This window comes from Triturus cristatus, chromosome 2_1 (genome assembly GCF_964204655.1).
Source record: "Triturus cristatus chromosome 2_1, aTriCri1.1, whole genome shotgun sequence".
In the NCBI taxonomy this organism is placed as follows: domain Eukaryota; kingdom Metazoa; phylum Chordata; class Amphibia; order Caudata; family Salamandridae; genus Triturus; species Triturus cristatus.
In genome coordinates this window covers 354,634,755-354,651,848 of record NC_140581.1, presented here as the reverse complement: position 1 = coordinate 354,651,848, position 17,094 = coordinate 354,634,755, and the positions used below count along the sequence as shown (strand labels likewise).

At 44.8% G+C, this 17,094-nt stretch overlaps 1 protein-coding gene across 8 annotated transcripts in view; it reads left to right on the top strand.

Moving 5' to 3' along the window:
* The window catches only part of ARL15 (ARF like GTPase 15), a 1,560,154-nt gene that overhangs the window by 1,139,088 nt on the left and 403,972 nt on the right, over window positions 1–17,094 (top strand). The window lies entirely within an intron of this gene.

The following is a 17,094-nucleotide window of genomic DNA, read 5'->3' as shown; positions in this document are numbered from 1 at the left end:
CCTCAATCAATCAATCAATCAATCAATTTATATAGCGCGCTACTCACCCGCTAGGGTCTCAAGGCGCTGGGGGGGAGGGGTCCGTTAATGCTCGAAAAGCCAGGTCTTGAGTTGCTTCCTGAAGGAGAGATGGTCCTGGGTCAGCCGTAGGTGGATGGGGAGGGAGTTCCATGTCTTGGCCGCCAGGTAGGAGAAGGATCTTCCTCCGGCGGTGGCTCTACGAATGCGTGGTACGGTGGCGAGGGCGAGGCGGGTCGATCGCAGCTGGCGGGTGGGCATGTAGAAAGCGAGGCGGTTGTTGAGGTACTTGGGGCCCAGGTCGTGGAGAGCCTTGTGTGCGTGGGTGAGGAGTCTGAACGTGATCCTCTTGCTGACGGGGAGCCAGTGCAGGTCTCTCAGGTGGGCGGAGATGTGGTTGTGGCGGGGGATGTCCAGGACGAGTCGTGCGGAGGCGTTCTGTATGCGCTGGAGTCTTTTCTGTAGTTTGGCTGTGGTTCCCGCATAGAGGGTGTTCCCGTAGTCCAGTCGGCTGGAGACGAGTGCCTGGGTGACCGTCTTCCTGGTTTCGGTGGGGATCCATCGAAAGATCTTTCGGAGCATGCGCAGGGTGTTGAAACAGGATGACGAGACGGCGTTGACTTGTTTGGTAATCGAGAGGGAGGAGTCAAGGATGAAGGCCAGGTTTCGTGCGTGGTCCGTTGGCTTGGGGGTGGTGCCCAGGGCAGGGGGCCACCAGGAGTCGTCCCAGGCGGAGGGGGATGATCCCAGGATGAGGACTTCCGTCTTGTCTGAGTTCAGTTTCAGGCGGCTGTTCTTCATCCACTCGGCGACGTCTTTCATTCCTTCGTGTAGGCTGGCTCTGGCGGTGGCGGGGTCGTTGGTGAGGGAGAGGATCACCTGGGTGTCGTCGGCGTAGGAAATGATGTTAAGGTTGTGTTGGTGTGCGACAGCTGCGAGGGGGCTCATGTAGACGTTGAAGAGGGTGGGGCTGAGCGAGGATCCTTGAGGTACGCCGCAGCTGACTTCGGTGGCCGTGGAACGGAACGGGGGGAGGCGGACTCTCTGGGTTCTTCTGGCGAGGAATGAGATGATCCACTCCAGTGCCTTCTCTTGGATTCCGGTGTTGCTGAGGTGCTGTATTAGTGTGTGGTGGCAAACTGTGTCGAACGCTGCAGAGAGGTCCAGGAGGATGAGGGCAGCTGTTTCCCCGTTGTCGAGCAGGGATCTGATGTCGTCGGTGGCTGCGATGAGGGCGGTGGTTGGCTCGGAAACCGGACTGTGAGGGGTCGAGGGATCCGTTCGTCTCGAGGAAGGCGGCGAGCTGTTTGTTGACGGTCTTCTCTTTGACTTTGGCAGGAAAAGGGAGGAGCAAGATGGGGCGGAAGTTCTTGAGGTCGGTGGGGTCCGCTGTCGGTTTCTTCAGGAGAGCGCTGAGCTCGGCATGCTTCCAGCTCTCCGGGATGGTGGCGGTGGTGAAGGAGATGTTGATGATGTCCCGGAGTTGGGGTGCGATGATGGAGTCGGCCTTGTTGAAGACGTGGTGGGGGTAGGGGTCGGTTGGGGATCCGGAGTGGATGGTGTTCATCGTGCGGGTGGTGTCTTCGGTGCTGACCGGGGTCCAGTTGCAGAGGGTGGTGGTGGGGGGCGTTGGTTCAGTGGTTGGGTGCGTGGTCTGTGCGCCGAAGCTGTTGTGTATGTCGGTGATCTTGCGATGGAAGAATGAGGCGAGTGAGTCGCAGAGGTCTTGCGAGGGTGTGATGTCGTTGTTTTCAGCGCTGGGGTTGGAGAGCTCTTTGACGATGCTGAAGAGTTCCTTGCTGTTGTGGGTGTTGTTGTCCAGTCGTTCTTTGAATGTTGTTCTTTTGGTGGTGCGGATCAGCTGGTGGTGTATGCGGGTGGCGTTCTTGAGGGCTGTCATGTTCTCTGTAGTCTGGTCGTGGCGCCAGGCTTTTTCGAGGGTGCGGCAGTTTTTCTTGGATGTTTTGAGTTTGTTGATGAACCACAAGGCTTTCTTGCTGCCGGGTCTGCTGGGTGGGTTCTTCAGAGGAGCGAGGTAATCGGCACAGTTGGTGAGCCACTGTGGGAAGTTTAGGGCTGCTTCGTTGGGGTCCATTGCGCTGGCGGGAGGGTTCTGGCTGAGGGAGGTGGTGAGCTGGTCGGCGGTGATCTTGTTCCAGCTCCTGCGGGGAACCTGTTGCGGGTGGTGGTGAGTCGTGGTTCTCCTGAAGTTGAAGTGGACGCAGCTGTGATTAGTCCAATGAAGTCCGGTGGAGTGGCTGAAGGAGATGTGCTTGCTGGAGGAGAAGACGGGGTCAAGCGTGTGGCCGGTGTAGTGGGTGGGGGTGTTCACCAGTTGCTTGAGTCCGAGGTTGGCGAGGTTGTCCAGCAGGGTGGTGGTGTTGCTGTCCTTGTTGTTCTCCAGGTGGAAGTTGAGGTCCCCTAGGAGGATGTAGTCAGAGGAGGTGAGGGCATGCGGGCTGATGAAGTCTGCGATGGCTTCACTGAATTGTGTGCGTGGTCCTGGGGGTCTGTAGATGAGAGTGCCTCTGAGGGTGGTCTTGGGGTCGGTGTGTATCTGGAAGTGAAGGTGCTCAGCGGCGGTGAGGGTGTCGTCGGAGTTGGTCGTGATGCGGATGGTGTTCCTGTGGACGATGGCAATGCCTCCTCCGGTCTGGTTGACGCGATCCCTCCGGGTGATCTTGTATTCGTCCGGGATGGCTATGGCGATGTCGGGGGCTGAGGAGGCGTTCATCCAGGTTTCCGTGAGGAAGGCGACGTTTGGTGATATTGTGTCGAGCAGGTTCCAGAGTTCGACGGCGTGTCTGTGGACGGAGCGGGTGTTGAGCAGGATGCACTTGAGGTGGTTGTTGCTGGTGCCTGGCCTTACAGGTGCGGTGCAGGTCCTGAGGCAGGTGAAATTGCAGGCTTGGCAGGTGAAGGGTCCATGGGTGCGTTTTGGGGTGGCTCGGTAGCAGGCGGGGTTCCGGCCGGGTTTGAGTGCGTTGAGGGTGGCGGCGGCGTAAGTCCGTCGTGTGGGCTGGCATCGTCGGAGGCCAGGGGACCTGGCGCTGGGCGCGGTTCAGGCGCGGATGGGCGTAGACGGGCTTGCCTTCGGCGCACAATCGGCACGCCCGCTGCGTGTACGCGCGGTCCCCGCCATTTATGGCGAAGTGGGAGGGAGGAGCAGCTGGGAGGCGGGAGCGGGGCGGCGAATGGGGAGCGGGAGACAGGAGAAGGGGGCGGGGCTGCAGGAGAGCAGCGGCAGGGAGCAGAGGGGGGTTGGAAAGAGCGGGAAAGCGGAGCGGGGGAGAGCGAGGGCAAGCCTGGGCAAGCCTGGAGAGCAAGGGCAGGCCTGGGCAAGCCTGGAGAGCGAGGGCAAGCCTGGAGAGCAGGGCCCCTAAGGAGAGGCGGCAGCAAGAGGGCCAAGCAGGCAGCGGCAGCAGAATCTGGGCACACGGGGGCCGTGCGGTAGTGGAGCGACCGGGTCAAGGGTCACAGCTCACTGCCGCGCGGTCCCCGCCATTTTTTCCTCTCTCCAAAACCCCAGTGTAAAACACCCTTCCATCCAAACACCCAAAATAAAATAACCCCTCTTTCCAGAAGCCCAAAAGAAAACAACCCCTCCCTCCAAAAGTAAAAAAAAAAAAGTAGGATTACATTATAAATAAAATAATAAGTATTTACCCATGGCTACATGTCCTCCTCAGGGTTCCACTTCTGAATTTGCTATGGAAGTCGAGCTCCCCATATCAATCCAGATGATGCTCTCATGCTGTTATTCAGCATGATGGAAATGCCTGGATTGGATGGAGTGGACTGGCTAGAAGCTCCTTCAGGCCCTGTAGGCCTGTGCTTGGGCTCCACCCAGCTGTCTAAGACATCTGAGTGGAGAGCTTCAAAGTGCCATGTCAGTTTGGCCGGCGCAAGACAGCCAGCCAAAGTAACGTGCGCAGTTTGGAGCATCCAGCCAGCCACTTCTCCTGCCAATCAGCAGCAGAGGACACAACGCGCATGTCTCTGGACTTGGGGGTCTGCTGGCTGCTGAAGTGCACACATCGGAAAAATAAAATGGCAATTAAATCTTTTCATTAGCATTTAACATTTGCATACGCGGCTTGCAGCGGGCGGGTGGTGGGTGGGGCGCAAGGCTTCCCCACTCTCATGAAGAAACTAATGCTGCCCAGTCACCCATTATAAAGAAAAGGCATCAGAACTTGAGTGTTCAAAGTTATTACAGTCAGTTCTGACATAACAATGCCTGCTTTTACTAGTATGTATTTATGCCATATGTTGTTTGTTGTTGCTGTCGGATGTGAGAGTATGAGTGTATGTTTGTTTGAAGGAGCGGTTGTGGGACTGTTAGCAATTTGTTATTCAGAAATTGTATTATCTTGATATCTTTCTTTAATACTTTCTTTAATCTACTTTGTTAAACCTCCCAAAAAAATGACTTTCACATCTATACAAAGAATAATGATGAAATAAAAAGACTCTTTTCTAAAAATATTCAAATTTCTTTAGACTTTGTCTTGTTGTTCTTCTCTTGTTTTGGTTTTGCCTATTGGTTGTGGTTCCTAACTATCTGGACCCTGTTTAGGGCCGTATTTATTGTCAATTAGTGGCAGGTATTCTGTTTCTTTTGGTACTTGTTTATTCCCCTGGTATACCTGCCCGTATCTTTGCTCAGGGGTCCCCCTTCTTAGTGGATAACAATGCCTGCTGCCAGAGCTAGCAGCTGAGGTGAAGGCAGGTCAGGTCCCAAAGCATAATTGAAACAGCAGGTTGAAGGAAGGCTGAATGTTGCTTTTTTTTTATTCTGCTTTATTTTTCTTGCTTACAATGAGCAGAAAGAACATGTTTATTTTGTGTACTCCTTAGATAGTTAGACAAAAGTTTAAATCTTTCTGCATGTGTCTACACATTCCGAGCTACTGCGGCTGTTTATTTTTTCTAACAAACTGACTTGTATTGAATGGTTTCTAATATCCGTTTGCCACAAATATTTAACAGGTTTTTGATGTGTTTAATGTTGAACTAGAGGTTTTATTTTTATTCATGTTTGCAAACATGATTGCTCTTTCATATGAAATAGTTATTCATCAATGGTTTTAAGTGGTTTGTGGAAAAGGTGATGATGTGACCATGTATTATATGGGATAAAGTACCACCTGGCATACATGATAACAGGTATTGCAAGTCACCTTGGTGTTCCATAACCATATATAAGAATTCAGCCTTCTGCCTTGTTCCTCTAAATGGTTATGGCACTCCTCATTGACTTGCAATATCCTCACAATATACGGCATGAGGTACTTCATCCTTTGTGTAATAGACTTCACCTTTAAATTGTGAGGTACTACCTTCTCCACCCCTTCCAAGAGGTCTTCAAATTAAATATTTATTTAGGCATGCAAAGGCATGGGAATCTGTTGCAACCTCTTGTGCTCCAAAAATAAACTCTCTGATCCCCCGGGAGTTGGAAGGGGTTCAAAGTCCAAAGTCCTGAATATGTTACAGGAATTGATGAATATCCTCTCTCTTGACACACTTTCCTGAAGAGGAAGTGCTGGTAATATCTGAATACGATCTAGAGGAGGGAGATTGCTTCACTCTAGAACCGTTTTCTTAGCTCTCTTACCCCCTGTGACTTCCTTTTCTGCAGCATATTTTACTACAGCTGCCTCAGCCAGGTTCTGGATCTGGTGATACGCCCTGTCTTGGAGCTCTCTGGTTGGACCTCTTCATCCTTAGAGGAAAAAGTTCTCCTTTTCTCTCTTCTTCTCCCCCTCCTTCCTCCTGCTTGAACAGTGCGATAATGCCCGACAAACCTCTTTACCCTTATATAGCTGAAACTTAAAAGATGTAACTAATGCCATAATTGATTTTCCAGCTAACTAATCATACCAAACCTACCTATGGCGAGATTCATAAGCTTATTACATCACCACAGAAATATTACAATCTTATTTGCATACATTTCTTGGACAAGCCAATTTATTACTACACCTGCTCCATCGTGTCTGCTGCTGTTGACATTACCTATCCATGAAAACAACATTGCAGTCCCATCATGTCCCCTCAATACGCAACACCTTTATGAATTAAATTAAGTAGGCAATTGGAAACAAAATGGTGAATGTTTATTGATAAGGACATATAAAAGTAACATTTGAAGTCATACTCAAGCTTTAGACACAGTGAAAACTAGCTGCCTCTATAAGATAGTCACTGAGGCCAACATTGAAAACAAGATTATTTAAGTTCTGATAATAGACTGGGTGGTGAAAAATAGCAGATCCATAAAGTAAAAAAAGATAAACTCCTTCCTCACTTCTGAATAACATAGTGAAATTAATGGCCAATTCTAGGTTGGATTATGGTAACTCGCTGCACCTGGATTTTTACAAACAAATGGCCAACCTGGTTCATCATCATAAATTGCAGGCACCTAATTCTATATCTTAAAACAAATCATATTTATTAGAGACCAGTGGTACAAGATAGCATTGTACCAGCTCTCCCTCTTACTTAAACCTTTCCTGCCTGAAGCTAATTTCAGAACAACAACGTAAGCTTAGGTTCTCTTTCATTTGAATGGAGGCAACACTCTGCTCAACAGGCTCCCCAACACATCTTTTGCAATGAATCCTAAACTCCACAGCATTACTACTTAAAGGCATTTTGTAAGTCTGACTACATCATCCTGGAATTACATTGGCTCCCCCTCATTGCTCACATTTTCTTAAAATCAGCTTCTTCAACTTCAAAGCCATCAGAAATGACACCTCTACTTACATACCTTGCAAAGAAATTAGCACCTTGGGTGGACAGTGCCATAATAGGAGTCAGGATATCGCGAAACTGGATATGAACCAATGCATGAAGAAAAAGACCAAACATCAGGCCTTTTATTGTGCACCTGAGAGATCTAGAACACTAAAACAATCAACATAAGAACTGCTCCAGTCGCCAGGCACTCAAAGAATAAAATGGAGTTCCATCTTCATAGAGCACTACTACCCCAAACAATAAGAAGTTAGGGTGTGACGTAGCAAATGGTTTGACCCCTTCTGTGTCTATTAAGAAAATCATTAATAGATAATGCCTTTACTCGTTTTCTGCCACCTTCCATCTGCTTTGAGACAGTAGGTGGACTAGTAAAAGCTCATTACTGAGATACAGTAAACACTGATCCTGCGAACTATCAAGTGGTTCCAGTAGAGATCATGAATTGTGTGTGGCACATCAACCACTATATACTTCAGTTGGCTAATTATAATGAGACATTTCCATTTGTCAGTAATTCTACTCCTCATCATGACCAGGATTCTAACATTGCTTCCCTTCCTGACTTGTCCATCCATCTCATCCTGGTGAGTCCAGAGGGCTACAAACCTTATGGCTGCCTAGTTGAAAGCTTTCAGCTTTAAATCTACAGGTGAAACTTTCAGCTTAATCTGTTGTGCCAGTCGAAGAAAGAAACAAAACTACAGGGTCATGACTGCCTTCCAAAGCCAGTTCAGGCTTGTGGGTTGCCAGTCAGGTCCTGCTTAATGTTTAATTCACAGCCTTTTCATTTTTCAGAAAACATAAATGTAAGCATGGTTCTTTCTTACAAGACAGTGTTGAGAACCAGTTACGTTCATGTTAGCACCAAAATTACATCTGCTGTTTCAGACGATTTCCTTACTCTGGGCATGTTGCAGCAACTGTAATATATTGTAGCACAGGAAATAAATAATAGGATGTGTCAAATTCTCTAACATTACGGTTGGGAGTTCACTTTAGCATGAAAGAGATATGTATTTTTTGGTGCTCCTTAGTTCGGATGTGTTCTTTCATCCAGACCATAAATTCTGACTCATTTAAAAAGGTCCATGATCTCTTAAGGTCCATGATGCTTTCAATATATTAAGCCTGCTTGTTCTATTCCTTCTCTGTTGTGATCACCCCATTTGGTAGATTTCTTCATAGTCAAATGTTCAATATTTTTTTAATGTGTAGTTATTGTCACCGATTATTTTTCAAATTTATACAGCGCATGGCTACCCAACTAAGGGTTTCCCAGCGCTAATCTACACTATAGGTACCCAGAAACTCAGCTAAGGCTGCTTCTGATGTCAGAGTTTAAAACAGGCCAAGTCTTAACCCTTATGCGGAAGACGGAAGACTGAAAGCAAGCGTCAGACTCTCAGGTCGGGGGAGGAGAGTTCCACAACTTTGGGCCTAAAAGATGGTGGCTCCGTCTCCTTGCCTGGATCTCCTGGCTCTAGGAACTACAGCAAGAGCCAGATTACTTGAACGCAAGGATTGGCTGGGTGTGTGTGGCAACACCAAGGATCTTAGATAGGAGGGGCCGGAGTTTGAAAGACATTTGTGCACATAGCACAGCGCCTTGAATTGAACGCTATGCTCGACTGGGAACCAGTGCAGTTTGCGGAGTAGGCTGGCAGAGAGAAGAAACTTGGGGGGGGGGGGGGGTGAAGTGAAATTCTTGCCGCTGTGTTCTGCACTATCTGGAGCCGCCTAAAAAAATAATTTGTGATGCCTAGGTAAAGAATGTTTCCATAGTCAAGCCTCGAAATGACCACGGCCTGGGGAACTGTTTGCTGGGCCAAGGGCGGAAGGCCTCCTAGAATTTCTTTAAGCCATTTCAAGATTCAGAAACAGGTAGTACCCACTTTGTTGATTTGGTGACTCATTGAAACATTCTCATCCAGCCAGAATCCTAGATTCTGGACTACTGGAACAGGTGTGGGTATTGTACCCATTACTTCCGGCCATAGATGTGGGCCCCACTGGTGGGGGACGTTGCCCCGCAGTAAGACCTCACTTTTTCCACCTTTTAACATCAAAGAATTAGTGTTCATCCAGAAGCAGACTTGTAAGAGGCAACTATTCAGTGCCTCTGCGCAATGGTTCTCTTGTGATGACAAGGAGACGGCGCTCTGAGTATCGTTGGCATAAGAAAGGAGGGTGAGACCGCACTTTTCTACAATGTCTGCAAGTGGCCTTATGTGCAAGTTAAAGAGGGTAGGGCTAAGAGTGGAGCACTGACGGACCCCAGATGGTAGAGGGTGTGGGGGTTCTTGAGCAGTGCTGGTTGGTGTGCACCTGGAAGACACAATCTCGAAGGAAGGAACTCAGACAGTGCAGAGCAATATCCTGCACCCCTACGCCCACTAACCTTTAGAGTAGAGTGTTGTGGTTCACCATGTCAAACGCTGCACTGAGAACTAGCAGGATCAATGCAGAGTTGCTACCATTGTCTAGTTGTTGCTTTAGATATTCTGTTACGGCCAGTAAGGCTGATTCTGTACTGTGGCAGGCTCTAAAGCACAATTGTGAGGGGTGGAGCAGGTCATTATGTTCTACATACACCATGAGTTGTTTATTCACACGCTTTTCTAAGATTTTATACAGGGTAAGCAAGAGGGATATTGGTCTATAGACTAGGTAAAAGAATCTAAATTAGTTCTTTTAAGAAGGGGCATGACCATTGCATGTTTCCATTTCCTTGGGAAGATACCTTCTGAAAGTGAGACATTTAAAAGCTGTGTAAGTAGTTCCAAAGAAGATGATTTAAGTTTGCTAAACACCTCAGGTGGGCAAGGATCAAGAGGTGAAGCTGACTTAATGGAAGTGAGGAGGGATTTGAAAGTTTGTTTGTCCTGGAACTGAAATGAGCTCAGTAGATAGGTGCTGGCAGGGCGACCCTGTAGATGATTATAATTAGGGCTCCCGTAGGTTTTGACATTTCCATCTGTAATTATCTATATTTAAATTTTGCTTATTTTTTCAGTATATTTCCAAACATGTATTTTGGCTCTTGTGAAAAAAATGAAGCTTAAACTAGTATATTTCCACATGTATCTATCATATAAATGTACGCTGTTACTTGAATTCCTGACAGGTTTCAATGATATAAACATCGACAGATGATAAATCACAGCACTTACGTGAAAACATGCACATTTTATTAGCAACGTTATTCATATCTATTGCTGTTTAAGCTTCATTACTAAAATGTCTTTCTTTTTTAACCCCCACACCTGTCAATCCACACAGCTATTGGGCTAGCAGTCATGACTGACAGCATTTAGAATCATTCAAAAAGCAATCTAATTTACGTTTTTATCCACATTTAAAAATAAATACAGACAGGAAGCCAAATGTTTTTCTGTCTGTATTTATCTATAAAAATCAGTATAAACGGAAAATAGGGAGCCTTGATTATAATCTGCTGTGGGGTAGGGAGTGAAAGCAAAAGACGCACAATTTATGGACGGAATGGAGAACAAATCAAAACATTCACCCCCAGTCAAGAGATCTGGGTTAAATCCATCATTCTTTTGCTCACCATGCCACCCCAGTTTAGACCTGGCCATATGCAAATCAGTCTTGACCCTGTTCCTTAGGGGAACAGTCCAGCCCGAACTGCCAAGCCAGGTCCTCCCTGGACCGGAAAGAAGCATCCTAGGACCGGTTTCGGGGTTTCATCCCTCTTCAGCCAGGATAGCTTGATTCCAGTGGCACAGTGAGCCCAGGACCTACGTCTGGGCATACCTAGCGCACTTAGGGCGAGAAAGCAAAAGACACACAATTGATGGACGGAATGCAGAACAAATCAAAACATTCACCCCCAGTCAAGAGATCTGGAATAAATCCATCATTCTTTTGCTCACCATGCCACCCCAGTATGGAGTGGCATGAATGTCAGCAGAGTTATGGTCTGCTGTAGGGGAGAAGGTGACTTGAATGCCTGCTACTTTTTTTGTAAAAACAAGTGGCTAGCTCATCACACTGGGGTTGTGAGAGAGGGACGACCGGCGCTGTGTTTGCAAGGTCAGAAAGTGTTTTGCAACTTGGAAAAGTGTTTTCTGATAGTTTTGAGCCGCGCGGTGCGCTAAGCTAAACAATAACAGAAACAGAAACTGATGCTTACATCGTATAACTCATAAAAACCTGCCTCTAGGTTAAGATAGAATCCTTGAAACCAAGGTTGGATGATATACTAGTGGCTCACACTTTATAAATGTGTGCAACATAGTATACCTCTCCTGCCTGAAGATATCTGAAAGTGATTTGCAGATGTTGATATCACTATTTGCATTGACATGTCCCTTGGCACAATTTAACATCATTTAGTTGCCCTTTACCTATCGAAGTAGTTATAGCTGTGTAGAAGATCACTATATTACACTTTCGTTGTCCTACCGACATTGAGTGGTTCTTGGCTTAACAAACTAATGAAAAGAAAGAGTCAAACAGCAAAAGCAGCTCATTTCAATCTATAAGATAATCTTTCTGATTGTAACAGCCATTGCTTTAATTAGAATCTTGTTTTTCTCCCCAGTAGGTCGAATAAATAAAATGTGTATATAAAATATAAAGGGAAATTGCAAATGCATATCTCCCCTGTAGTTAGGATGCAAGCACCACTTAAATTACGAAAACGATTTCATCATATCCATCTGTCAGTGAAAGTCGATTGAGAGGGAATTACTGTCTAGACACCACGAGGCTTATAAAGTTTGCTGTTTAGACTTGCAATTATGATTTTAAAAACATAAAAAAACACATCGAGTATCTTGGAGGGTGTGCGAGGTGAGCAGAAACATTTGTAATTTTCCCATTATAGACGAGTACTATGATCTAAATTGTGGTTGCTGGCACTGCATTTAAATACATGTATAGGCTAAGAAATGATACCAGCTACATTCTAGAAGACGAGCAAGACATCCAGATGTCTTGAAGAAAAGGGACCACACACATACCAAAGTAATATTGTTTGTGCAAGAAGTAAATAGTAAGCAATTTGTCTGTAAATATGATAGTTAAATTAATAAGTGACGTGTTGATTTGATTGTGTTTAGCAAAACAATGCTATCCACGAAGTGTATATGCTTTGGAAGTTATTGTACATTATTTTACACTGTGGCGCATTGTATTTATGAATTGTCCAATCATCTTCACCATCCTGTACAGACGTCCTTGAAAGTTTGCACTTAAAAGGATGAAAAAATGGATCAATGCAGCTAAGAACCTAACTTAATCAAAGTAAATACAAAAAGTATAAGGGGGCAAATACTTCTCTACAATGAAGCAGATAACAACATTCTCCGCTTAAGTTAAAAGCAAGATAATGAGAACCCAATTGGTCAGTAGAGAGTCTTTGAAACAGGACAGACTATATACAAGATTAATAGTCATAGTTTTATATATTGCATTTCATACCATTCTTAATCATTGTAAACATTAGATGGGACTATTATCAAATTTAATAGTATTCAATTTATTAACCTCCGAAAAGTGGAAGGATGAGTCGGCCTTGCCAGGATTCTAAGGCACACTTTAAACTCCTTGAGCCATTATCTCAGCATAATTAGGATTGGCTTGTTGAGCCAATGCTATGCATATCCTGTTCTGTTGTGGGCTTGCTGGATCTGTTTGATTACACCCTCAGGATTTGTTACTTCAGCCAGATTTGCTCTGGATGCTATGTACACTATGTTCCTCACATCTGATATTGACTTGGGCAAAATGTTGGAGGAGGCACACTTGGTGTTTAGTGGTAAATGTGCCAATTTGCTATGTCACTGGAAGCAGTGCTCTGTCTCTCTCTATCTCTCTCTCGTTATCTCTCTCTCTCTCTCTCTCTCTCTATATATATATATATATATATATATATATATATATAGTCGATCAAGTCTCCAGAACTAGTCATGACTACTTATTCAGTATAAAACCTGCGGTGCTGTGATAGTTGGCTATAAGAAACCACCCATGTGAAAATAGTGAATGTCCATATATTTGGAAGGAACAAAACCACCCTTATTTAAACCATTCAATTCAAATCTTTATTCAATGCAATATAAAAATACAACAGCATTGCATCTTAAAAAATAAGAAACTTAATAAAAATAGAATATAAGTACACGTAAACTCCTTTCCATAGCGGTCATGTAGATAATGGCCGGACTTGAATCATAAGGCCTGCAATACATATCTTATATAAGATTTATTCCAATTAATATCCAATAAAATTCTCCCAGTGACATGGCAGTGAAAATTATATGCAAAATGCTCTATAGTGAGCAAAAGGAGTGCAACACAATTGGGGAGGTTCGAGACATAAAAGGAGAAAAGCAATGGGGCCAGCAGACACCCTTATTTTAGCCCATTTTTCGTTGGAATTACAGAGGATAATCCTGAGTTTGTGTGCAAATTACTCTGTAAAAAAGAAATTTAAAAAAAAGTTCTACCCCAACATAGCATCAGAGATATGTGCAGATTGCTCCAAAAAGAGTAACCATATGAGAATCCTCCCTGGATGTCTGTAAACCTAGGTCCATATTAAAAGAAGAATTAATTAATATCTAATAACAATTCGGACAGCCCTAAAATAATACCTTTATATTTATTTTACTCCGTCATAAATTCCCAAGGAAGATCTCCCCCCAGTATAGCAGGAGCCATTATGTGCAAATTACTCCATAGTGAGCAACCAAACGAGTTCCCTCTCCTAACATAGCAGCAATCCTAGGACTAGATTAAAATACATTCCCAAAATCCTTAAATAATTAAAAATGAAAATGTACAAATTACCTCATTCTTTGGGTAGAGCAGAAATTCCCATGGTACCACTTTAGAGTTGACATTGTTCTGTAGAAACATTGGCTGTAGTGGCCGGCAGCGCTGGGATGGGCCTCGGTCAGCCCTATTAACAGTTGGCATCAAGTGGAGGAATGCAGGGCAATTATTAATGAAAGTAGGGTGTCAGGCATACCCAGCTTCTTTAGTTTTTTCCAAAGTCTACCGTATCAAAGGCTGTTGAAAAATCTATGAATGCCACATAGACATTAACCCCTCTAATTAAGGTGTACTTTGCCACTATAAGCAATTCCTTACAACTATGTAATTGACTAGCCTATTACCTGTTTATCAAACTAGCAAGAGCATTTGTAACATATTGAGCAACACAATTGCACTGTGAGCATATATATTTGAAAAACGTATTTATCAGTGGCTAAACAGAGCGTGTCGCAAAAATAAAACAATTCAGTGAAGACCGAGGGCACTGATTACAAGTGCCCTAGAAAATTGTGATCCCTGTGCAAAAAGTATGAGTGCTGTGATGTCATTACTGAGTACTATCAAAGTTCACAACCCTTGTTTAATTTTGTCAGGTCAAACCTAACATAATATAATGGGTGAAAAATTCATAATAAATAACGGTACCTGTGGATTTTGGTGTGGCAAGCACCAAAATCTGCATGTTATGCCCCATTGGAGTTAACTGTTCTTCTCTGTCAGAGGTTTGGCTTGGGGTGCCTGAACTTTGAACGTTACTATATTGCTGCTCAGCTACAGTGACTGTCCAAGTGCCTCAGTAGAGGATCATTGCATGAGCTGGGAATAGGGGAAGTTGGTCGCTTGTCCTATTGAACCTCGGAGGAAGACGCCAACGAGTAATATCCTGTTGACTGCGGCTTTAAAGGATCGACTCACTATACTTATTCGCTTTACCAGGATGGCCTTTCTGCAAGCACCAACACTACCTTTAATTGATTTCCCAGATGGATCAAGGATTTACTCTGCTTTTGCTTTGCCCTATTTGCGGATGGCCATGTCACTACCTTGGCTCTGCTGGTGGCGAACTGGGAGCTGCCATTCACATGATTTATGAAATAGGCCTCCCTTGTTCAACATTACTTAAAAAGAGCTTTAACGTTGGGGGCATACGAGCATGTGGGGCTGCCATAATAACAAACCATGACACTGCGAACCCCCAATTGAACTGCAAGCTGATGAAATATTTGTTACATGAAAAAGCAATACAATTTAAATCGGAATGAACTCTAATGCCAACCACCAATGGTCGGACGGTGAACAGAACATTGAACCGCAATGCCAGGCAGGTCCTTAACAGAGTTAACCTTGACTGTCTAGTGAAGTGTTAGGGTCAATTTTAGTAGAACACTCTGAAAGGTACTCGCACCAATCATCTCTGCGTAGAATGTTGGCACTATTGCACTTTATTGGTGATCATTATTGTTTATTAACGAATTTCAGTTGTGGTTAATTTTATTGTCCATTAATGAACTAGGTAGAACGTTGGCACCATTGCACTTTATTGGTGGCCATTGCTGTCTTTTAATGAATTGGCTGATTTTACAGTCTATTAATGAACTGGAACTGTGGCATTTTATAAAGTTTTGTTCACCATTTATGTATTTTACTTAATATTAACTATTCATAATTTTTAGGTCTCGCCTGAACTAGCGCATGCGCTGCTCTGGCGAGAATTTTAGTATGTGGGGTTCAGAAAATGCTACCACACGCTTTTTCTTGTGGCGGCCTAGAGGTTGCGGTTACGCATGCGGGCGCGCGCTTATGAGCAGAGGCGCCATCTGGCTTTCCTCGTCGTGCTCATTAAGCGCATCGCTCGCAGCGCGTGATCGCGATCACTTTCGGCCCCGCGTCACTTTCACGGCCGCGCGGCCAATGCTTGTTATGTTAGCAATTTGTTTTTAGCAAATTATATGTATTTAACAAACCTAAAGGAGACCCTTTATCGATTGTATGTATTAATACATACATAGGCGCCTCCATGCCATGTTTTGTGCCTCTTGTCCTGTGATGCTTTCGGCTTCCTACACATGCATCATTTTCCTTTTAGTGTTTGCACGCAGAGGTGAACCTGGGGTCAGCCAGCCGGTATTGTACTCTCTGGTTGTTCCTTAACCTTTATTGCTGGAGCTGTGTATGGGAGCAATTAATTCCATTGTCTCCACATACCATACTTTCACTCGCCCACACAAGCGAGAAAGCCATTCCAGCCCCTACTCTCCACCTGATGCTTAACAACTGTAACTCGTCTTCTTATCGTCCCAGTGTACTCACACCTGAGAACCATTGTACATGATCCGTCCTTATCTGCACCCGCACCTTTCATACCAGCCTTTTAGTATGTTTAGTATTCAATATCCTGTGCTATTGGTCTGGAACAAAATGATATTTGAATCATTCTGACGGGGGATTTTAATTGTCATTTGTGCCCTTATAATAATTCTGGTATATGTGGAATGGTTAATTTAATTGGCGACCCATGTACACATTTTGAGCATACCGTGCTGGGAAATATGTTTAATAGCTTAATTTTTGAATGGGACTTGGGATTTGCAAATGAACTGTGTACACCTCAGGTACATTTCCAACCCACTTTCAATGAGCGTGGTCTAGAGTCTGTTATAGATTACACTATGGTTAGTACTACTCACAACCGTAAAGTCCTGTTGTGTAAAACATTGGACATTGCAATGAGTGACCACTTCCCGATTAGCTCAATCTTTGATATTGACAGGAGTACTAGATCTGTCCCAAACATAGCGGAAAACCTTTCCCGTCATGCTATTTCATTGGCAAGACAAAACGGATATGCTATAAAATGGAATTTCTTGGGACAGCCCCTGCCTTCGTAAACCACTTTATCTGCTAACATACACTAGTCCATGTCTTTTCCCAGTTTTCAGTATTTGAAGCGTCTTTAGCGCCCCACACTCTGTGAATTTTTCATTTCACAATACTTAAAACTAGAGTCGCCCATATTCCCCGATATTTTGGGCCATCCATGTCTCCATAGTAATGACATATCTATCATTTAAAAAAAGGGCGATTTAGAGCAATACGAACAATGCAGGATGCGGAGCTGGGCTAGTCAAAAGCCAAATGTTCTTGCGACCAAGCTTCCAGAATTTGACGTTTTGCTGCATGACATTGAAATGGGACAAATGGGTTTTTATTTCAGGGCAAGTCGTTTTATGGAACGTTTTGTCCCTTGGACAACCAGATATTTTATAAAATTCCACTGTTCCGTCACTTACTGATGTAACAAAAGCGATGTTTGGGGGGGGGGCGTGGCCAGCAGCCGATCCAAATGGCCGCCGCTTAGAGGAGCTCCGACGGCAGAGTAGCTTTCCCCCAACTATCCGGCATATAATCCGGTCACTCATCCTGGCCTGGAGACGGGCGCGCTTTGTGGAATTGCTGGGGCTTTGATCGCCCGTATTTTCTAGTCCATACAATAAGCAG